Here is a 24218-nt window from a genome sequence, read left to right on the forward strand (position 1 = left end):
GGGCTTGTATAAGTATCTTATTGCTACTGTAACAAATTGCCACAAACCTACTGTCTTAAAAAAACACAAATTTATTATCTTATAGTTCTGGAGATCTGAAGTCCAAAATCAGTCTCAGTGGGCTAAAATCAAGGTGTTGGCCAGGCTGCATTCCTCGAGGAAACTCTAAGGGAGAATCTGTTTCTTGGTCTTTTCTAGTTCCTACAAGCTATCTGCATTTCTTGGCTAGTGATCCCATCCTCTATCATCAAAGCCAGCAGCTGAGCATCTTCCAGTTCCTCTCTCTCTCTCTCTCTCTCTGACTCTAACTCTCCTGTCTCCCTCTTTCCTTTATAAGCAGCTTTGTGATTACATTGGGCCCACTCACATAATCCAGGATAGTCTTCGCAGCTCAAAATCCTTAACTTAATTACGCCTGCAAAGTCCTTTTTTTCAAGTAAGATAACACATTCATAGGTTCCAGGAATTAAGACGTGAGTATTTATGAGAGGACCATTATTCTATCTATCATAAGGGTTTATACTTTTCTTCCTCCTTTACTGTAGGGTGCCAGGAATAAGCAAAGCAAAAAGTATGTGTTCAATCACCTTGTTTGATCAGGAGCCCAAGTAGTATATGTCCTGTTTACAATTCCTGGGATTCTTCTCATATCTTTTTCTCAAATAGATAATAATAATAATAGTATAGGAATAATAATAGAAATAACCAAATATCACTAAAGCCCTTAATCCATACATGAGATTAGGACAGGCCCCAGAAATGTTTTCATAAACCCTGAGTGCCACTGTTTGGGAGAGAATTTGGCAGAGTGGAAATGGGAAGAAAATAAGTAAAATTGGAAAACAGAACAAAGGAGTGGGGAAAAATTTTTTGAAGGAGGTGCTTATAAGATTATGAAATATGCTTGTCGCTCAGTAATATGGGTGCTAACCAAAGACTAGTAGACAAGAATCAGAGATAGGAACAGAAAGGCAACACCACATATGAAAAAAAGAAAGTTAAATTTAGAATTGGAAGTTCTAAATTCAAACCCCAATTCTCAAACTTACAGTCTGATCTTGCACAAGTCAATCAGGTATCTTGGTTGTATAGCTGAAGAAGCTGAAACCCAAAGAAATTATCTTAACTTTAATTAGCAGACATATATGAAAGACCTCAGAGAGACATCTGCTACATTGCAGTTGAATGTTAGTTGAATCTGAAGCAGAAAGAGCCACTAATTGAAAACTAGCATTATGGCATAAGAAATGATAACATAAAAACCCAACAGCTGGAAGGCAGACTGAAAGAAAATTATCTTTCGCACTTCTAAAAAGATGGACTAGTCTGGCCATAAGAAAATTCACCTTAATGCATGGGTATGAATGCAGATATTCTATGGAAATATCACTTTTATTCATTAAAAAAACCATTTTATTGAACTCCTCCAATGTGCCAAACGCCACGCTAGGTATTAAGGATATAGCAGTGAATAAGGCAGATGCAATCTCTGCCCTCACCGAAGTTACAATCTAGCAGGGAACTAGAAAATTAAACAAATAATGACAAGTAGTGTGATAGGTTTTTTTTTTTAAATTTTTTTCCTCCAGATTTATTTGTTACTTTTTTTTTTTTTTTTTTGGCCATGCCATGTGGCATGCAGGATCTTAGTTCCCTGACCAGGTATCGAACCCTTGCCCCCTACATTGGGAGCACGGAGTCCTAACCACTGGACCGCCAGGGAAGTGCCAACATTTTTATTTTTTTAATTTATTTTTTTGGCTGCGCTGCACAGCATGTGGGATCTTAGTTCCCTGACCAGGCATTGAACCCTTGCCCCATGCAGTGGAAGCACGGAGTCTTAACCACTGGACTGCCAGGGAAGTCCCAAGTGTGATGGGTGCTTTGACAGAAACAAAAACATGGAATTCAGGCACCTAAATCAGACTAGAGTGTTGGTTTGGGGTAGGGAGTTAGGTAGGGTACTCAGAGTTCATGACACGCCCTTCAGAGCTCAGCTAAAGACTAGGAATTAGTGAAGCAAAAATGAAAGGGGGTGGTTAGGCAGAGGGTTTCAAGGAGCCTACTTCTTCGCCTAGGAAGAGTAACAAGGTATCGTGGAAGCTTTTTAGCCTAATTCTTGTGTCATGCATGAAAATGGTGATAGAACTGATATGAGAAGAAAGTGCTTGGGTTACAATGATGCTTTCAGAATGACAGACTCACATCGATGGAATTATAATTTGCTTTCTTCTCAAAGCAAATTCCCTCTCCCTCTTTTCATTCTACAACCAGGCAGTGGAGCACACTGGCTAAGAGCGCAGGCTCTGGAGACAGGCTGCCTGTCTGGGTTCACATTCTGACTCTGCCACTTGCTAGCTCTAAGACCTTGGAGACGTTTATTTCATCACCCCTCCATGCTTCAGCTTACTCATCTATAAAATGTTCCTAATATTAATATTTTCCTCATTGAGTTATTATGGGGATTAAGTTAGTTAATAAATCAAGAGTGTTTAAAACAGTGCCTGGCACAAAGAACTCAATAAATCTTCACTTGTTGCTGCTACCAGTTTTATTTGCCAACCACTGGCCTTTTGTAATTTCCAGGAGGATAAGAGGCCATCTGACTTTGTTTACATGGCACTGCTTTCAGTCACAAGGAAGAAAGAATGCAGCAGTACTAGTAGCTAACCACCTGGTCCTCAGAATAGAAATAAGAAGCAACCAGAATCTTCCTGATCAGTTCTGACTCTGAGACATGGGAAGATCAGAAAGCTTCAAAGAGGTCTTCATCTCTTTCAAGTTGTATGGAACTGAGACAGAGATGGCAGAGAGCGTGGTCATGACGAAATCAGGCCCCACAAGAAGGCAAAACTTTGGTGGGCCCACCATGATTCAGGCTGCAATACAGAAACAATATTTATAGATGCATACAGAGATGATCAAACTGAGAGAGACCTGTTTACACAAACCAATGCCAGGAGATTAAGTCCAGAATTTCAACTTCATTCACGCAACAAACATTTGAGTGCCAGCTAGGTACAAGACACTGTTCTAGGTGTTAAGAATATAGCAGTGAAAAAAGAGACAAAAGTACCTGCAAACACAATAAATGAGCTAAGTATATAACATACCAGAAAGTGACAGGTGCTATGGAGAAAAATTAAGTAGCAAAAGGAGATAGGGAGAGCAAAAGAGCAAAGAGAGAGGTGGGGTGCAGGGTGAACAATTTTCATCAGGGTAGTAAGGGAAGGCCTCACAGAAATGGGGACGTTTGAGCAAAGACCTGAGGAGATGAGGAGGACATGGAAACATCTGGAAAGAGCATCCCGAGCAGAGAGAACAGCAAATGCAAAGTCCCTGAGGTGAATGGGTCCAAAGTGTTTGAGGAACAGCAAGATGGTCAACAGGCCTCTGAACAGAGAAAGGTAGGGGAGGAAGAGCAGAAAGTAAAATCAGAGAGGAAATGGGCTCTTGTAGGCCTAACTGTAAGAATCACAGCTTTTTCTGAGTGAGATGGGGAGCTACTGGATAGTTTTGAACAGAATCATGGTGTGGTCAGCTTTAAAGTTTAAAAGGATCACTCTGGTTGCTGGGCTGAGAAAAGAATGAAGGTTAAGGGTGGCTGATGTAGCATCCTAACCAAAGGTAACAGTGGCTTGGACCAAGGTGGTATCAGTGGAGATGGGAAGAGCGGTCACATATTTTGAAGAGATAGCAACAGGATTTGATGACGGACTGGATGTGGGTTGTAAAAGAGCTGCTGAGTCACCCTCAGCAATGGGAATGATGGAGGTGCCATTAACTGAGATAGAGAAGGTTGTAGGCAGAGGTTTTTGAGGGGAGGAGAGATCAGGAGTTTGGTTTTGGGTTTAATAAAATGGAGAGGTCTATTAAATACCCAAGTAGAGATGCGGAGTTTCCTGGATATACAAGGCTGAATCTGAGACTAGGGAGTTGTGAGCATATTTATCATGTCCAATGCTGTAAGACTGAATGAGACACTGAGGGAGAAAGTATAGTAACAGAAGAGGTCCAAGGACAGAGACCTGGGACACTCCAATATTGAGAGGTCAGTGAGCAAAGGAGATTGAGAACAATGACCAGCAGTGCACGATGAAAATCAGGAGAGTGAAGTGCCCTGTAACACTGAAGAAACAAGAGTAACAAGTGAAGAAAGTGTTACAGGGAGGAGGCTGTGATCAACTGTGTCAAGTGCTGCTAAGTGAGACCACTGAGAACAGGCCATTCGATTTAGAAATGTGGAGAGCAGTTTTGGTGGAATGCTGAGGGCAAGAGCTAGCTGGAGTGGATTTAACAGAAAATGAGAGAAAAGGAATTGGGACAGTAAATATATAACTCTTTCAGAGATACTGTAAAGAGAGCAAAAAAAAAAAAGGGACAGTAGCTAGAGGAGAAAGTAGAAATGGAGAGTTTTGTTGTTGCTGTGTTGAAGATTAATTTTAAGAAGCAACATATTAATTTACATACGGAACTATAACTGGTAAACAGAACAGAAATAGATGTAACAGGTCAGTGCTTTCTCCTCTCTGTTGGAAAACTATTTGGAAAGTACAATTACAGTCACAGGATTACTTCAGGCGTGCTGACAACAGCTCCACCTTGCGCTCTTTCCAATTATGAAGACTCTCAAGCATCCATCTACACTGCAGGGGAAGAACTGCTAAGTAGATCAGATGTTTGAATCACCTGGAAAGGGTACCGCTCACTTGACCAGTGCTGGAAAAACTCTAACCCATTCATTCTTTCTTTCATTCAAGAAACATTACTGAGCACCTATTATATGTCAGTTACTAGGGATGCAAGTTCGACAAAACACAACTTTGCCTTTAGAGAGCTCATGGTTCAATAAAGGATGCAGACAAACAAATGAATAGTTCCCATGTAACGTTAAAAGAGGTATGAGTACATATAAGGGACAAAAGTTGAATTAAATAGTTAACTGTTTAGTATGGGGACATTTGGGTCATTCCTTTTTTTTTTTTTTTTTTGCTCTTATAGATAGAGGGGTGTTTGGGATTTCAATTGTTCCTAGGAATTCTTATTGATAACTGTTACATCAAGATTATAGGAAATCTTACCAAATAAGAAGGAAAACTATTATATTCCTGCTCATTACAAAAGCAACCAAGAAAATAAATCTGAACAGTATGAACCACCTGAACACAGGCAAGTTGGGAATTCATTCAACAAACATATATTGAGCACCTATTATATGTCAGGGCATGGTTCATACTCAAGTGTTTGAGATACATCAGTGAACAAAACAAAGATAATGCTTTTTAGAACGTGTATTTTAGCAGGGGAGCCAGTCAACAATAAACATAAATAGTAGTAAAACAGGGCTTCCCTGGTGGCTCAGTGGTTAAGAATCCGCCTACCAATGCAGGGGACACGGGTTCGAGCCCTGGTCCAGGAAGATCCCACGTGCCGTGGAGCAACTAAGCCTATGAGCCACAACTACTGAGCCTGCACTCTAGAGCCCGTGAGCCACAAATACTGAGCCCACGCACCACAACTACTGAAGCCCATGTGCCTAGAGCCCATGCTCCACAACAAGAGAAGCCACTGCAATGAGAAGCCCACGCACCACACGAAGAGCAGCCCCCGCTTGCCGCAGCTAGAGAAAGCCCGCGCGCAGCAACGAAGACCCATTGTAGCCAAAAAATAAATAATTTATTTTTTAAAAAAAACAAAAGTAGTAAAACAGACAGTATATTTGAAGGTAATAAGTGCCATAGGAAAAAATAGGGGTGATTGAGGTGGGTGTCAAATTGTAATCTTAAATACTATTGTCAAGGCCTCAGTGAGAAAGTGACATTTCAGCAAAGACCTGAAGGAGGTGAGGGAGTTAGCTCTCTTGATATTTGGAAGAAGAGCATTTTAAGCACTGAAACAGCCCCCAGGTGCTAAGGCAGAAGAGTGACTGGTGTACGGCAATGGAAGAAGTAGGGGAAGTTCTTAAGAAGCAATTGCAGTAATCTAGGTAAGAGATGAAAGTATTATAGATCCAGCTCACTTGCAGTGGAGGTGGGAAGTAGTCAGTTTTTGGATATATTTTGAAGGTACAGCCAATAAAATTTCCTACGGGAATTGATGTGGGATGTGAGAGAAAGGAAGGTATTAAGAATCATTCCAAGACTTCTAACCTCGGCAATTAAGGTGGGAAAGACTGCGGGCGCAGATGTGAGGGGGAAAATCAGTTCAGTTTCGGACATACTGAGTTTGAGATGTCTATTAGACACCTCTGTATCACCCAGGATCCTCTTGGCCTCCTTGCCTGTAGGGCCTTCTACCACTTATTTTGTCTTCATTGCCATGGCCAACCAACCTCGGGCAGTAACCACCCAATAGTGTTTTGCCTCATGCTCAGGCCACACCTCTCACACAAGGGTCTGTTTGGTGCCCACATGAAACGGAAGTATGTGTATGTTGCAGAGGAGGGTGGTGTTAGCATGCCCTGACTGAATCTTAACCTCCTGTCCTGACTCACTACTTTTCCCTACCTTCATTTCCCCAAGATTGTACTCCCTAATAAGATAAGAGCACAGAAGACTTTGCCTCAGATTCTGCTTTCTGGGAGAACCAAGGCCAAGACAACATCCAAGTGGAGGTGTGAGTAGGCAGTTGTTTCAATGAGTCTGAAGTTTGGCAGAGTGATTTGGGAAGATATAATTTTGAGGGTTGTCAGCATGGGCATTGTATTTACAATCATGATGCTAGATGAGGGCACAAAGGAGTGAACAAAAAAGAGAAATGTCAGAAAGAGGAGAAGTTGAAGATTTTATTCTAGTACCTTTGAGAGCAGAAACAATGTTTTATTTACCGCGATAGCCCCAGTTTTGTAGTACATAGCACAAAGTAGGTGCTCAACAGGTATTTTTAGAATAAACAAAATAGGTCACCATGGCCTTGGGGTTAGGTAGAAAAACAAATTAAGTCCTGAGAGGTGATGAACTAGAATAGGCAGTGTTCATGGAACTTGAGTTCACAGTGAGGGTGAAAATTAGGTTCAACAGCGGAAGAGAGAAAAATAACAGGAAAAGGAAGCCGTGGTTAGAAAAAAGCTCTCAGCTACCACTTTCTCCTTGAAGCCTTTTATAATCATCTCTTGAGACCTTCCCCCTTTGCCATCTTATCTATCTTATACTATGTCAACTTATATCCATGTGTTCTTCCCTACTTTCATCTCCCCAATATTGACCCTGTTTTCCAATTGAAAAATTGAGTCAAAAATGGGAGTAGCTTTCAAGTCCCAGAGATAAAAACGGATGCTAAAGTTTGACATTTCTAGTTCATTTCTATGGTTTATGGAGATGCCAGAGCAAATACATGAAATTGGGAGACTACATTTCAAATCTGAAGTATATCCAAAGTGTTTAGTAAAATAACTTGCACTTGAATGACTGGATGATTGAATGAGTGAATAAACAAAGTTAGGTGAAAACAGAGGCCAGGAGAGCAAAAGTCAAGGAGAAGGTATGATTTAATAACTGTTTGAGGCCCACTGGTCTGAGAGTAGGGCACAAGTGAATAGGAGAAGTGGGCCTGCAGTCCCACTAGCACCTAGGAAGCACCTAGGAAGTCAGCAAAGTAACTAAGGCATAAAGAGGTAGGCCCTAAATGAAGATCAGTGTGAACAGAAAGAATATAAGGAAATTTTTAAATTAAAAATTACCATATTTGGTGAGTGATAAGTATTGGTTATGAGCAAATAATTCTAATATTTTGATATCATGTATAGGGCCAGGGTAAGAAGAGCAGGAAGATGATAAGCTCAATTTTGCAAATGTATTTGACACAAGGGTGAGATATACAAATAAAGCTAGTAATAGGCAACATTTCGACACTTACTTATTACATGTCATTGTGCCAAGTACACTTTCCATGAATGATCTCATTTAATTACCATAGTAACACTATGATGTAGGTGCTATTATCATCTTCTCATTTCACAGATGGGAAAACTGAGGCGGAAGAATGAAAAATACGCCCAAAGTCACACAGCTAGTAAGTGGCTGAACCAGGATTTGAACCCCAAAATATTAAGGAATTTTTCCCAGGACCATAGAGATATTATTTGTTCAGTATTTACTGAGCACCACTACATTCTAGACATTGTGCTGGGGATGGGAGGAGAGAAATTCTGGTGGTGAACAAGACAGACATGGTCCGTCCCTACCTGCACAGACCTTACATGGACATTAAACAAATAATTACAAGTATGATGAATCAGAAAAGAAAAGTGTTAAGTTACAATTAGGCAGGAGGAGTGGGTAACAGAAAAGAATTTCAGGGGAAGGGAATAGCATGTATAAATTCCTTGCGGTGAGAGTTTACAGTAGGGAACAAGAGAAAAGAGCCTGGGAAAAATAAAAAGACTAACATGGCTGGAGTGCAGAGAGCTAGAGGGACTGCTGGGGAGGCTGGGAAGAAGATGAGCCCAGATAATGGAGGGCCTGGCCTTAATAACAAGGACTTAGATTGTGTTCAGTAAGCAAAGGGAAGGACTGAAGGAATTCAAGCAGGGTAGTGACTTGATCAGATTTGTATTTGTTAAAATTTGCTCTGGCTGCAGTATGGCAAATGGATTGGAATGAGCCAAGAGCAGTTTTGTAGGACCTCAATGGTAGTTAGTGCAGAACTTCAAGCAAGAGATGAAGGTAGCTTAGACTAGAGTGGGATGAGAAGCCACAAATCCTATATTTTTAAGGCAGGTCTAGGTGATTCTGATGTGTGTCGGAGGTGTCTTAGGTTTCTGAACTGAGTAGATGGACAGGCTGTACTTTACTGATCCGAGGTCTATGGGAAGAGGCTTTTGGAGGGAACAGGTTGAGTTTGACATCAAGTCATCCAGATGAAAGTGTAGCACAGGCAGTAAGAAATATGCATCTAGAGTTCAAGAGCAAGATCTAGGCTTGAGTTTTGAGCTGGACAGTCTTTGGCAGAGGGTATTTGAAGCTACCGGAAGGGGATGAGACCACCTAGGAAAATGCACATGGTGGGACTCGAGAAGAGGATGAAGCTCTCAACAGGATTCCAATATTTAACAGCTGGCTAAATGAGGAGAAGCTGGTTGTTGAAGAACCACCAGAGAGGTAAAAGGAAAACAAGAGCAGAGGGCAGAGAATATTTGGATGAGGGTGTGGGCAATGGTGTAAAATGCCAGAACGAGGTCTTGTAAATGAGGCCTGAAGCTTGTCTGTGACAATTCAGAGCTGCTTCGGGTGTGTGGTAAGAACAGAAGCTAGACTAGAGAGGGCTGAGGACTGAGACATGAACGTCCACGGGGTAAGAGACAATCGCGGTTGGAGAGGAATTTAAAGAGACAAATCTTTTCAAAAAATGAGAAACTTCACGATGTTCAAATACTGGACAGAAACGCCGGTAGAGAAGGAAAGGTTGAAAATAACGGAAGCAAAGGGGGACATTCTTCAGCCCAAAGAGAAAGGACGAGGGGATCTACAGTACCAGGCTAGGGAACTCTTTCTTTTTCAACAGTAAGCCAATATGGGACGGAGCTCAGATTTAGACCCTCTCAGCTTCCTAAAACATGTTTGCTTTAAGGGACGGAAAGTGAATTACAATAGACATAAAAGCCCGGGAGAGGACTGCCGAGTTCAATAAAAAGGATAATGGTAAAGTCGGTATCGTGTCTCGGGTGACCTCTGAAAGGGCAGGTTCAGTAGCTTCGAGGCAACGGAAATCACACTGCGGGTTCAGAGGCGGAGTGGGTGGTGAAGAAAAGGGTGCAGCGGCTGCAACCCTGTGCTGTAGAAAACGGGCTGTGAAAAGAAACCGACACAGGATGGTGCAAAAAAAAAAAAAAAGGCGGGCAGGTGGAAGAGGAAGGTAAGACACTTCGAAAGTGTAGAAGAGCAACCTCGGTCAGGGCAGGTCACGGCTCGGAGGCCGAAGATGTGCCCCCCAGGCCTGGCCGTCCTCGCTGTTGGACTGAACCCCGCCAAGGTGACCGGAGTCCCAGAGCCTCCGTCCCCCGAAATAGAACGGCCCCGCCGGCGGGCGCCAGGTTTCTCAGCGGATTCTCGAAGCAGAGCCGCCCGGCCCGCCCAGAGGGGCGGGAAACCCTCCCCACCGGGGCCAACGACGCCCCCGGGCCGCGCCGGCGCAGCGCCGCGGCCTACCGTCCCAGCGTCCAGCCCAGGCCCCAGGCCTCGGGGGCGACCGCAGAGCCGCTGCAGGCCTTCCTCCCCGGCTCGCAGGACTCTCGCACTCAGCCGCGGCCCCGACCCAGTGGCGCGTCTCCCTCGTCCCGGCAGCGTTTGAAAGTTCCCGGGGCTGGCGGCGCTCGGAGACCCAGACCCGGCACGCCGCAGCCGCCCTAGAGCCCGCCGCTTACCGCCGCAAGGGCAGCCCGCGCGGGGGTTTCCATCCAGCCGTCGACACCCCTCGGGAATTCCCCACCCCGCCACACACAAACCCTAACTCTTCCTGCAAATTTCCGCCGCGGGTTTTATCCGTCGATAATTGGCTGGGGGGGGGGGGGGGGGAGGGCGGACTTGGATCACTCCTCCCCACCCCTGGCCCCAGACCACCTCCGCCTTCCCTCTCCCCGCGGAAGCCCTCCGCCGTGCCCGAAGGAACTCGAAGGTCTTCGGCAAGTTCCGCCTCCAGCGCTGAGGGCGGGGCCGCTCTAGCTCCTCCGGGCCGAGCTCGGCTGTTTCCGTGCGCGGCCGCTGCGCACTCGGCACTGGGCGGCGCTGGCTGGCTCCCTGGCTGCGAGTCCTCAGTCGGCGGCGGCTGCTGCTGCCTGTGGCCCGGGCGGCTGGGAGAAGCGGAGTGTTGGTGAGTGACGCGGCGGAGGTGTAGTTTGACGCGGTGTGTTACGTGGGGGAGAGAATAAAACTCCAGCGAGATCCGGGCCGCGAACGAAAGCAGTGACGGAGGAGCTTGTACCACCGGTAAGAGGAGCAGGAGGAGGAGGCAGGAGCCGGAGAGAGCCGGGGGGACGGAGGGGGGACGGGGAGGCGCCGGACACCAGCGCTCGGGGCCTTCCCCTCGCAGGAGGGGCCGTGGTAAAGATGGAGCCTCCGCCCGAACCCCACACCATCGCCGCCGCTCGCAGCGAACAAAGAATAATGGCGGCGGACTGGAGCCAGCGGCGGCCGGGGCGGCAGCGACTCTGCCTGCAGCCAGCGGCGGCGCTCATGGCGGGGGGCGGCGGGCGGGGTGGGAGCCGGCGGCCGGGGGTGTGTGCGGGCGGCCGGCCGCGGCGAGCTGGCGCCCGCGTTCCCGCCGCCGCCGCCGCCGCCGCCGCCGGGCCGGGCCGGGCCGGGCCGGGCGCGGAGCCGGGAGCCTAGAGCCCGAAGCCGCCCCGGGAGAGGCCGCCCGCCGGCCTGGCCCGGCCGGGCGCTGCCCCCCACGCCGCCCGCCCGGCCCCCGCCGCCCGCCTCGCCCCCGACCCGGCCCGCCGTCCGCCCGGGCAGCGCCACCGGGGTGCCCGCGGGGGGTGGAGGAGGAAGAAGGCGACATTTGAGGGCAGAGGAGGTGAAGGTGCCTGCCTTCCCGGTAGCCTCCGTGTCTGCATGCCCGCTTCGCGAGGGGAAGCGCTGCTCCGGCTGACCTACTCTCCTCTCCACTCTCTGTGCAATAAAGTTCGAAACCCAGTGTTTCTTCTCGTACTGTATTTTATTCACGCCCTTTTCCTCTGCTCCCACCCCATTGGAAAGATGTTTTCTGTGTTTTTCTGCCTACATGAAGGAATGAGAACTCGCGCTTTTTAAAATAATTTTTGACTTTTTCCTTCACTCTCTTTTTTTTTTAATCAGTAGTCATGGAAATGCATTCTTTTGGGGAGGAAGGGGGTGCTAAGAAAAACATTGGTAGTAACTTAAAAAACTGTTGGGATCTTGTAAAAGGGAAGCTGATGTTTGAAAACAGTTTCGGTTTTAACCCTTTTCAATAAGGGAATAATCACTTGAGAGATTCTGAAACACTTTGTTGAAACGCATATTAGCCGATGTACTTTTGTTTTATATCACGTTTTTGGGGGGGGGGGGTGGAGCCGTGGTGTTGGGTCTTCCGGATCTCCCCTCGCACCCCCTACCATGTTTCGCACATCTTTCTTTCTAAACGTAAACAAGAGATTGGTTAATACTAATTCTAAAAACAGGCATTTAAAAGTTTCCATTATTAGTCTAGCATGCGGTAGGTAACCCCAGCCCCAGACCGACAATAATTTAAGCCGCAAGGTTTATTTTTTCTTTCCCTGTTGGGGAAAAGGGACAGCAGAAAAGTCATTGACACATCAAAGATTAAAAGACAATTTTTAAAGGACCTGGGATATGACCTATTTGTCTTGCCTTCTTCAGAAGTTAGAATTTCATGCTAGCCTTAGCTTACAACAGTTTTGCCTTCTAAAGGTTTAGTTAGTATAAAAGATACTTTTGGTTGCCAGCTACTGAAATCTTTTACACTCATTTCCTGATTTAAAAATAAAGCCAAAATGGTTATTTTAAGTGATGCAAAAGATGAACAGGTTATTTGTTTTTAAAATACTTACCTGTCTCAGGGTGTGATAGAAACAAGGTTTCTTGTTAGGAATAAATATTGTTAGTAGAAGCACTGTCTTCTGATTTTCTGTTTGCAAGTCACTTTTCCAAAACCTACTTTGCTGTATTGCAAGTCTTTAAAAAACCACCTTAGCAATTTGTCATTGCCAAGAAACCTAATTAAGAAGATGTAATAAAGAGTTTTTCCGTAAGAATTGGGAAGATGGTTTTATTTCCATTGGGAAGATGGTTTTATTTCCAAACACTGAGGAAATTATGGTCTTGATGATGCTATAGATTACTGGTTTTCCTTAAGGATTTTCTGCAAACCAGCATAAGTTGAGTAGAATTTTTTTGCCTTACAGACTATATGACAATGACTCTTCCTTTGTTGAATTAGGAAAAAAAAAAAGTTTTCTGACAGGTTTTTTCTTCAGTCTTATCCAAAAGATTTCTTTTTAATTTTTATTTATAAATTCATAATCTAATTCTTTTAGTAATCTCAGGTGAAACTTTTTAAACTTCTATTCATTAATATTTGAATATTCATTTAGAGCTTGTTACTAAATTATACTTCTGCTCCCTCCCAGGGATCAGCAAAAATTACAGCTAAATCTGTTTGAACCTTTTTTTTAATGGACATGTATTCAGAAAGCCAATGAGTCTTTCACACAAATTGACTGAAAAATATTAAAAGGACACTTCTTACGGAATTTAAAACTTCAGTGTTACTCCTTTTGAATGATTTTCTTTTCCACATAAGAGCCTAAGGAAACTTAGAAACCTGATTCATAAAATGGCACCTTCTTTTTTCTGCTTTCCGAAATTCATTTTCATGATTAGATCTGATTAATAGACTTTTTGTTTCTTCATAGAGAAGTAGCTTTATTTTGTTTTTCATTCTAAGACATTGGGTTTTGTTTTGGGGGGTATAATATGGTTACAGTAAAACCAAGTATGTATCTCCAACTTCACCTCATTTTAAAAATCTTTTTCCTTTTTTTACACAGTAGAAAAAAAAATTTACTTGTAACCTAATGCTTAACAATGTATCACTGAAATTTATAATTTCATTTCAGTATCTTATCAGGAATGGTTATGTAGACTTGTTTATAGCCAGCCTGTGACATAATCTTGTAAGCATATCTTTCTTCATGTTACAGTGTCACCTCCAGTGATGGCTTCTTTATTGAATAGTTAGAGCTCAAATCTGAATTTAAGGATATAGGGAATGGAAAAAATGAAAAGATTGTTTTTTTTCTTACTCATGTATGAACTCATCTCTACATTATCACTTGAGAAACAATTTGTGGTACTTCAAATATTTAGCATTTACTGTGACAGAGGATGTAGTTAATGGAAAGAGCATGGGGTTTGGGAATCACATGCCAGTTTGAATCCTCCTGTTGCCACTACTGTCATGTGCCTACCCTCAAGGAATTTTGTGACCTACAAGAAGTTTCTTGATCTTTCTCAGCCTTAGTTTCCTTATCTGATAAAATTAGAATAATACCAGGTACTTTATAGCATTGTGAGATAATTATAAAGTACTTCCTTAAGGATTCAATTAATGACAGCTATTTATTTTTAAGGTTTATTTTAACTTCCTAGCTTGGAACCTTGGGCAGGTTTCTTCTCTATACCTCAATTTCCTTGGTCATAAGTGTACAATATCTAGCTCATACAAATGTGGGAATTAAATAAGTTAATGCATATTAAACATGAGGCATGTCACAAGTGCTCAACAAGTGTTTCCTATTATGTTTAAAATTACTCATCATTATTATTGTTACTGTGTTTTAATACACTGGGCCAGAAGCTGCAGCGAATCCAAAGATGAATTACATTGTCATATCTCTACCCTCAAGGAACTTTTGGGGACATGATGACTAATAATGCAGAGTATATGTCATCAGAAAGCAGTCAAAGGAAAAAGAGATCACACTTGATGAAGATGGAAGAAAGGAGGATTATATTTTGTATTTCCAATTTTATTTTTTTAATAAGTAATTCATTCAGATAGTCCGTAATTCAAAACACATAGGATGTAATACAGCAGGGAGTCATGTGTTTTGCCCCCACCCTCCAGTCACCCACGTGTCACCAATTTCTTGTTTGTCCTTTCAGAGGTGTTCTGTCCATACACAAGCAAATATGTATGTACTCTCCTCCCCGCACATCCCTTTTATACAAATGGTAGTATACTATGTACACTCCTATATCTTGCTATTTTCACTTAACATGGTTTAGCAGTTGGTTTGTGTCAGGACATAAAGAGCTTCATTCTTTTAATTATGAGGCACCTCATCATCTGGATATACCTGTGTTTGTTAACCGGTTGGTGAGCTGATTTTATTTTTAGCTCTTTTGTGACCTTTTAAAGTAAGGAATGCTGTCATTATGCCTTTATTTCTTTAAATGAAAGATTTCGTTTGAATGAGAGATGCCAGTTTGTGATAGGAAATTATTTGAACTGCCTCAATTACCTTTTTAGTTTCAGGGGTTTTTTTTAAGTTTTATTAAAATGATCGAGATGTACATGAAGAGGAAAGCAAGCTGTAGAAGATTTAAGTCTCAAAGTGAATTTAATCTGAATTTAACTCTTTTGTTGTGGTTCTTATAGCCCTGAACAAACTACTTCCTTATGTTATTTCAACCAAAAAAAGTCTATAGTTTTCTCTCTGAATGAGAAAGAACATCTCATGTAGTCCAGACCTTTTTTTAAACAGACTATTCTCATGGAATATTATTACTCAGTAATCCTGATTAGTGTACTAGCTTTCTCCCTGAGTTAATTTTTTATATACTCATTAACTTATTTTTTGATGATTTGCTAATATTTCTTATTGTCATTAATCAGTGAGTTTTATATTTGATATCTAAATGAATGGTGAGTTTCTTCTATATGATTGTCTACTGCGACTTTACTGCTGAGATGAATTTTTTTTTTCTCTTTTTTACTGTGAAAGTCCTTGGTCAACCAGTTGACCCAAGTAATACTCATTTCAACTAGAACACAAAACAAGTTTCAGTACCTGTCTTTCTTTTTTGGACCTTCTAAGCAGCATTTAACTATAGTTCATTTTAATTATACATGCTGTTAGTGTATTTATCTTTAAAATACACATGCTGTAAGTTTTTTAAGTTGATTAAACTTAGAAAATGATAACTAATACTCCAGCAGCAGGGACAGAAAAAAGTTCCATATCTTTCAAAAAAAATCATTAAATGAACCTTTTACGGTGTATCTCATTCTTTGTATGCTTAGGTTGACAGTTACATATGTTAAAGCTTTTAATGAAAGAATATTGTCTTAACTATTATTTTGAGGATTTACTAGTATTTTTATATAAAATACTAATACATGCTATTTTTACCCACTCAGTGACTAAAATGTTTACAAAGCACTTATCTTTCTAGATTTGGTGGTGGGGGGAGTGGATAATTGAAATCTGTAAAGGCAGAAAAGTTTTCTTCTGGAGCATATCTGGAGGCTAGCAGGGAATGAAATGATTTCTCACAGTGTCATTGTATCAGTGAATTGCCTTTTGGGGTAGAGGTAAAGATCATGAACTAGAACAATGGCTACTTGCTTTCCTCTGCCAATTTAATGCATATGCTAACTCAGTCATTATATGTGGTTAGTCTGGTTAAACTTTTTGGAGTTGTAAGAAGAAAGTATAGTTTTAAATTTATTCTGTATTATCAAATCTGTAAATGTAGGTTTTTGAGACATATTTGAAACACAGATAAGAATAGCCATTTGTTTCTCTTCTCACCCAGCATGCCCCTCTTTCCTTAGTATATACAAAGTCTTGTCTTGCATCTTGTTTGTTTTGTTTTATTTTGTTTTGCATTCTTCTCTTAGCTCTGCCAGTCCTGGCCCTGTAAAGATATGTTTTGTTATTTTACCTAGTTTTGTTCACCTGTCTCCTAGGTTACCAATAAGAAGGGGGGGAGGGGAAGATTTATCATTCATACTTTGGTGACAGTATTTTACATATCCAGTGATGAAAAATTACCTTTATGTATTTAATCAATTCTTGAGGCTAGTTACATGAATCTCAACTTAACAGTAGTACCCCTTGTTAAACTTTTAAATGCCTGAGTTGCTTTTTCTCAGGGTTGAGGTAAGGTAATAAAAGTTTACCATAAACGAGATGGGCTGTCTGAACAAATTGTTCCTGGCTGGATTAATCTAGACTCTCTGAATAGTCTATCAACAGTCAAGGTTTGGAGAGTAAGAGGTCTGAGGGATCGATGGTAAGTTTTTTCCTGGAGGAGAGAAGTAAAGACTGACATTTGGTTGGAGAAGAGAGAATTAAGTGAGAAGTTAAAATAACTAAGTAATGACCTTGGTGTCAGAGTAGAGGGTGGATCTGAGAGTTTATTTATACCAATGGTAATATAAAAATGTCTTTCCCAAAGATTAGTGAATCTTCTTGGAAACTAAGTTTTCTTTCTTCAATTTTAACTCTTCCTAATGAGCTGGTTATCTGCATGTGAGTTTCTGGTTATAATTATATGACAGCATAGATGGAACTAAAAGTGTTTGTTATCTAAACAAAGCTGAATAACAATTTTGAGGGTTGTTATCCCTATTTGTGTAAGTGATTAGCAGTAGGAGACTCAAATATCTTCTTTTTCATCACTGAAGTGAAAATTATTGCTTGTTCTGAACTCTGTACTCTTAAAGGGGTATCATTTCCTTAAAAGTGTCAGTAGCAGCTTTATTGTTTGCTGTTACGGTTTTACTTCCTGCCATTTATCAGTCTGGTCATTTATTCAGTGAATGTTTATTGACCATCGGCTTTTTTATAGTTGGTGGAATAATCACAAGAAAATTTATTCATTTAGGTATTTTTATAGATATTAAATGAAGTATTGTTCTAGTTGCTATAAACAGTAAAGCCTGAGTATGTGGCTTTACTGCCCTCACGGAACTCACAGTATAGTGGAGGTGACAAAAGTATAAGAAAGAATGATTTATATGTGGCAGAGTATCAGTTTTCACTATCTTGAAGGACTATTGAGTTTAGAAGAGAAGGCGTTCACTGAGGAAATGTTTTGTGAGAAAGATAGTATTCAAATTGCATATGGAAGAACTTGGCAGGTAGAAGTAAAGGGGAGTATATTGTAAGCAGTGGCATGGACAACAAAAATGAAGACGTGGAAGTAGAGTGAATTTGATATGTTCACAAGTTGGTGAGGTGAAGAAAGTGTCACATTCACTATAAATCCACACTATGAGGAACCCTGCGTGAGGCAGGAAGCTTTATTAAGTTATTCACGTAAGAGGAGGAACGATATGATATTTTGGGCTAAAATGTAGATATCCTGACTCTTAATCCTTTCTCCTTCATGATAGATTATATTGCAGTTTAAAAATTGGACATCATTGATTCATTTTTAGCAGCATTGTTGAACTACAATTGACGTACCATACAATCTACCCATTTCCAGTGTACAGTTCTATAGTTATTTAGCATGTTCACAAGGTTGTGCATCTGTCACCACAGTCAGTTTTAGGACATTTTTGTTAACACCAAAAAGAAACTCCACATCCCTTAACCATCACGCCTCAATCTCTCCATACCCCAGCCCTAGGCAACTACTAATGCACTTTCTGTCTCTAGATTTGCCTATTCTGAACATTGCGTATCAATGGACTCTCTTGTGATGAGCTTCTTTTACTTAGCATAATAATACTTTGAGGGTTCATCCATGTTGAATCTATCAAGACTTCATTCCTTTTTATTGCTAAATAATACTCCGTTTTATGGATATGCAGTATTTTATTCATGAATTCATGGATATTTGGACTTTTGGGCTATTGTGAATCTGCCATGAGCATTCATTTATTGCACATGTTTTCATTTCTCTTAGGTTTATACCTAGGAGTGTAATTGCTGGATTATATAGTAACTATGTTTAACTATTTGAGGAACTGCCAGACTGTGCCAGACCTATGGTTGTATCTTTTTACATTCTCACCAGCAATATATAAGGGTTCTGATTTCTCTGTATCCTCACCAACACTTGTTTTTATTTTTTATTGTAGCCATTTAGTGGGTGTGAAGTAGTATCTCATTGTGGTTTAGATTTGCATTTGCCTAATGACTAATGCTGTCTGGCATCATTTTGTGTACTTATTGGCCATTTATATATCTTGGAAGAAGTGTCTGTTCAGATCCTTTGCTCATTTTTAAATGGGGTTATTTGTCTTATTATTGAGTTGTAATAGTTCTTAATTATCCTAGATACAAGCTTCTTACCAGATATATATGATTTATAAAATTTTCTTTCATTCTGTGGATTGTCTTCACTTTCTTGGCACGAAAGTTTTTAATTTTGACAATTTCCAGTTCTGTTTTTTTCTTTCGTTGCTTGTGCTTTTTGGTGTCATATCTTGGACATCATAAATTCTTATTTAATTATTACAGACATTTTCTAAATATCTCTGAAAGCCCAGGCAAACAGGACACCACTATTTAATGAAAAATAACTAAATCTACTAATGCATATTTGGAGTTACACCCCACCTGCTCTGGTCTTCTATTTTATCCTGTGTCCGGATCCCTTAGTTGAGTGACTGACCAGAAGAAGCAAAGATAAAAATCAAGAAATAACAACTTTGAGTGAAACATTTTGATACAGTATACTATATTTTGCAAATTATTTGGTATGAGAGAATTTATTATGTTTGTGTGGGTGTAGTATATTACTCGTAAATTCTGCTGTTTTGGGGGAATTCACACTTAGCAAACTTTTACCATGCAGGCAGTAGTAACTCCTTCATTTTTTGCAGATGACTAAACTGCGCTCTGGAGAATTTAAATTTACGTAATGGTAGAGCCTTTTCCCTGGGCAAGAAATAACAATAAAGCATAGTCTTCATCACTCTGAATATTAACAGCATTATCCCTTTGTGGAGAAAGTTTCCAAGGTTCTAGCTTTATTGATGATTACTAGAAATTTTTGTTCCTCAACAATAGTTAAGTTTTGGTTTATAAAAGTTCATTTGAAGGAAGTATTGTAGCCAAGGTCTTGAAAAAATATATTGATTTCATTATCTTATTAATTAGGTCTGCATCAACAGAAAGATTACCATAAATAGCCAGCTCTTGCTTTCCTTTTTTCCATAATTCATTGTTTTCCTATCATTTCAAAATAGAAGTTTATGGTTTGAAGTCATTTTAACTAAATACTTGTTTGGAGGGAATTTATAGGTAAACTGATGGTAGCGATTAGTTTATATTTGCCTAGCTCTTTTATATGTATATAATACATATTTCATCTCTTACTATTAGCTTGTGAGCTCTTTGAGAGAAAGGTTCTTGTCTGCTTTAAACTATAGTCCTCATAATTTTTGGCAGAACACTTATTATGTAATGTGCACAAAAAACTTATTTATAATGAATGAGTCCCTCTTGGAGGGTCACAGATTTAAAAGGCAAGATTAAAACCAATCCCCCTTTAGATTTGCACAGGTTAAAGGAAGCAGACATAAATGCTTATTAGACAACTAAAACACTGAAATTCCAGATTTATTTTTTAAAAGCCAAGGAAATTAGGTTCGTTTTTCATAGCTTAAAAAGAAAGTTTTCTCCTTTGAGTTTTAGTTAATTCTGATGCTTTACTAATACTTCCCACCTCTGAAACGTGAAAAATAGCATGAGATTGTATTAATCAAAGTGATTACCAGAAATCACTGCCTGATTGGTAAAAAAGTACATTTACCTGAAATGCTGGACTTGATTCAGCATTGATTCTTTCAGGATTAGAGATAGAGATACCTAAACCTGAAGTGAGTCTTTATCAAAACTGTACGTAAAGTCTTTGCTCTTGTCTGCATGTCATTTTTCAACTTTGTATATTAACCATGGCTAATTTTTAAGATATAGTTCAATATATACCCTTGGTGCTTTGAGTGCTTGGGATTTTTCTGGTAAGCGAGACATAATTAAAATGATTAGCATGTTGCTTAATAGTTCATGCAGTTCTGCTGTCAAATATTTCTTCACTTTTTATAATATTTGAGGCTAGGTGGTATAGCCCTAAACAGTCTTGTGAAGTTCTTACAAATCTCTTAACATCTTTAGTTCTCCATCTGTGAAGTCACAGCTAAAACCAGAATTCCTGTTTTATGACTCCCACCATATAACATGTGCTGTCTCACTTCAGGAAAATTGATTTTCACTCTTTGATGTCTAATTTGTAAATAATTCACCAAGAATAGCATTTTAAAATTTAGTTCAAAACAGAACTGTTAAAATAATAAACGTTAACTTTATAAACTTATTTTTTGAAAACACTTGGACATTCATTTTCCATTTCAATGTAAGTGATTTTCACATAGTCCCTGGGATTTTATTGAGTAAATGGAATAGTAGGCTATAAATTTTTAACCTTAAGGCATAACTTTTGTAGGTCCTTACAGTATTAGCCTTGAGCTAGTTTATGAAGCAGAACTTAAAATTTGAAGACAGTTTCACTCTTTAGTCAACACGGAAATTGCTTTTCTAAAAGTAACTGTATGTAGGAGGTGCATAATGCTTTTTTCCTTAAAAAAAAAAAAATTAGCTTCAAAAATCTATTTAGTAGAACTTCATATATAGAAATTTATATAGGGTCACTTCTTTGAAAGGCTCAAGGTGTGAAAATGGTATCAGATGTGTGTTTGCAAAGAAAGGAGAATAGGAAGAGTTGGGATAAAATGTTATTATCTAAAATAATGCATAGTCATAGTTGCTGCTTTGCTAAGCAACACTGTTTGTCTCTTGGTGACCAGATACGTGAAGGCTTGTTTCAGAGCCATGAGTAGTCTTACCTGAAGGAAAACAAGGCAAATACATTTTGCCAGTACTTAAAACAATAATAGTAACTTTGATTTGAGAAATCACTAAAGCTTTCTTACTGAAAGATACTATAGAATTAGTCGCACTAGAATATGAGGATGGCTATATCATAAATCATGCAATACATTTCTATAAATCAGATAATACTTTCCTAATTCACTTCTGTTAAGTACTTCCTTTGAGGACAGTATCTTTCTTATAGAGCATGCTACACATTTTAAAATAACTTTACTTATTAAAAATAGCATTTAAATGCTCTGGTAATCACAAAACTGCAATAAATCATAACATACAAATCTTGAACTTAATTAAAGCAGTTTCTCCGAGTTCAGTCCAATAAACAAATCAGGGAAATAGTTTTATTAAATAACATTGAAAAGATTCCCCATTGTTGTATGCCTTCTTTTTAGGTAGTGGTAGTTGAGTACTGGCATGTACTATTAATACAAAGAATTTATTAAAACATACAAATTTTCAAGCTTTTATTTTTGTCTCATAAATGATTAAATCTCACCAAATTCAGATGACACAATTAATTTCATATACAACTTACCTTGCCTTCCTCTAATATCTAGACTATAGGCTAAAGTATGGATTTGTATTCCAGTTAAGGGAGAAAGACCTTAGTAGGAGCATAGAGAAAACTGTTTCTGAAAATTATGTTAGAATTTACTTAGCTTGATAAAGATACCAGTTTATTTTAGTTTATCACATTGGCTATTCTCTTTCCCTAAAAATGTATGTATATAACCTTATTTTGTTAGGGTGCAATCAGTCTAATCTAATAAGATTCTTACAGTTGAAGACATGTGTGTTGAGAGGGGAGTGTGAATGTGTACATATATACATACCTACACACATGTATATGTAGACATGCAGCATTTGAATATGCTATTTTCCTAGCTGGTTTCAGTGAAAGTATGGTGTATTTAATAGCAAAAGACTATTAGCATCAGAAACCTGGACCATTAAATTTCCAGTATTGATTGCATACATCTCAGTTCTGCTAGATAGGACATACGAGATAAAGATAAATGAAGTATTACAAGGTTAACAACCAAAAAATATACAGGGGAAAAAAAAGCAGAGGAAAAGAGGCAGTGCAACATAGTCATTGATTCCTGGAAAGCTAGAGTCCTTTATGTAGCAGCTGAACATTTTGCCACTCTCTTTAGTAAATTAATCATAACACTTTTAGAATATTAAGACATGTTGAAGGTGCAAGAATGTGCTAGCAAGGCTTTCAAGCAGTTGTAAAAATACTAAAAACTAAATAACAGGTACAAAATAACTGTAGAAAGTATTGTACATCACCCCTAGATGTTTTTAGGTATACTTATGCAAAATGTTTTTAGTAATATATCTGCCTATGACAACAAACTAGTCATTTAGTTTTAAAATCATGTGCCCAAATGTGACTTTTGCTGTGATTACCCTGGAGACGTTAGACTTATGCTTATGTGATTTCCTTAAATCCCTGGACTTCCAGATTGACGAAAGAGTTCAGGAGGAGTCGCCCACTTGCTAGGTGCAGGGGAAGTTTTTCTTCTCATTTATAATTAAGGTCATTTGCATTTTAAAAACCACAGCATATGTTCATATGTTCTATTAATTATGAATGTATTGCTTCTTCTTCAGAGTCAAAATTCACAGTTCAATTCTCTGAATACTTACCTCTCATCCTAAACTGGATTAAATTTGTCATAGATTTAAGGGATTAAAAAGTAAACTAAGTTGTAAGGGAGATGGATTTATTTTTCATAAACGTGAACTAGAACGTTTAGGATCATAAGGACTTGGGCACTTCTTAAAGGTCAAAATATTTTAGGACAAAGAACAAAGTGAAGATTTAGAGCATTCTTTCCTTTTGCTTAATGGTTGTTAGCAAAAGTGATGATATGGGCTTGCTTTCTTTTTTGATGACCTTTAGTTGACTTGACTTGGTAGAGGCAGAAAATACAGAATTAGTGCTGCCAGCAATTTATCCCTGATTTGGTATAGTTCTGTACAGGTGCTGGATAAGTGAATTTAAATGCTACCTTATCAATGAGGGCTTTACTGGTCCGCTTTTATAGTACTGAAAATCCCTCGAATATCCTTCCCAGCTTTATTTTTTACCCAACACTTCTTACCTTCTGATTTGTTACACATTTTACTTGTTTACTTTCTCTCTGCTATTTCCACATATTAGAATATAAATTCCACAAAGTTCTTTAAAAATTTATTTCTTCATCCCCAGTAACTTGAACAGTTCCTGACATATAAATGCTCAGATATGATATTGTAATACAAGTATAATGTATATAATATAAATTGTTAAAATTGAAGATAGTGTTGGTTTTGGAAAAGTGAATTATTCAGTTGTGAATTACCTCAGGATATATTGCTATACAATGTAGAAGTAAAATACATTGCAACATAAAAATTCTAAACTCAATGACTTAAAGAGACATCATTCTTATATTCTCATTTTGCCCCAGTAGTTGCTGATTGGCTTGGAATGACCATTCTTTCTTTATCTTTTATCCTTGCTTCTATGCAAGGTCAGACACCAGCCACTGACTCACCCATTTCTCTAAAGGCCTACTATAATTTAAGCCTTTGCTTATACCATTTTTCTTATCAGAAAATAAATCCCCAAATTTATCAATACTGTATTTGTCTCTAGTGTTTTTTTGGCATTCCAGCACTCTTGACTATTGCAGCATACTCTCCTTTTAAATATTATGGAAGCAGTCATTTGACACTTTATTGGGATGTTTATCTAAACTATATTTTAAACTTTTAAATATTTACTGTCTTTACTGTATAAAGGTACAAAAGTGATACAGTCTTAGATAAATTTCTT

The 24218-nt window shown here is 39.5% G+C and overlaps 1 protein-coding gene and 1 long non-coding RNA gene across 6 annotated transcripts in view; one reads left to right on the top strand and one right to left on the bottom strand.

Annotated features, from left to right (window-relative positions):
• The window catches only part of LOC132369176 (uncharacterized), a 255598-nt gene extending 245036 nt beyond the window's left edge, over positions 1-10562 (bottom strand). Inside the window, exons 1-2 of the long non-coding RNA XR_009504287.1 lie at positions 10361-10562; positions 1050-1101 (exon numbers count right to left, since the gene is read on the bottom strand). This is a non-coding gene — a long non-coding RNA (uncharacterized LOC132369176). The remainder of the gene's footprint in view (positions 1-1049; positions 1102-10360) is intronic.
• Positions 10563-10714: 152 nt separating this feature from the next.
• Positions 10715-24218, top strand: part of CREB1 (cAMP responsive element binding protein 1) — a 56907-nt gene continuing 43403 nt past the window's right edge. For 2 of the 5 annotated variants that reach the window (XR_009504280.1, XM_059928548.1), the window contains exon 1: positions 10716-10922. The gene's annotated coding sequence lies outside the window, so the exon portion shown is untranslated. Of the gene's footprint in view, positions 10923-24218 lie in introns of all 5 variants that reach the window. The other 3 variants (XM_059928551.1, XM_059928550.1, XM_059928549.1) reach the window with 3 other exon arrangements.

The sequence above is a fragment of the Balaenoptera ricei genome, chromosome 7 (genome assembly GCF_028023285.1).
Source record: "Balaenoptera ricei isolate mBalRic1 chromosome 7, mBalRic1.hap2, whole genome shotgun sequence".
Lineage (NCBI taxonomy): Eukaryota > Metazoa > Chordata > Mammalia > Artiodactyla > Balaenopteridae > Balaenoptera > Balaenoptera ricei.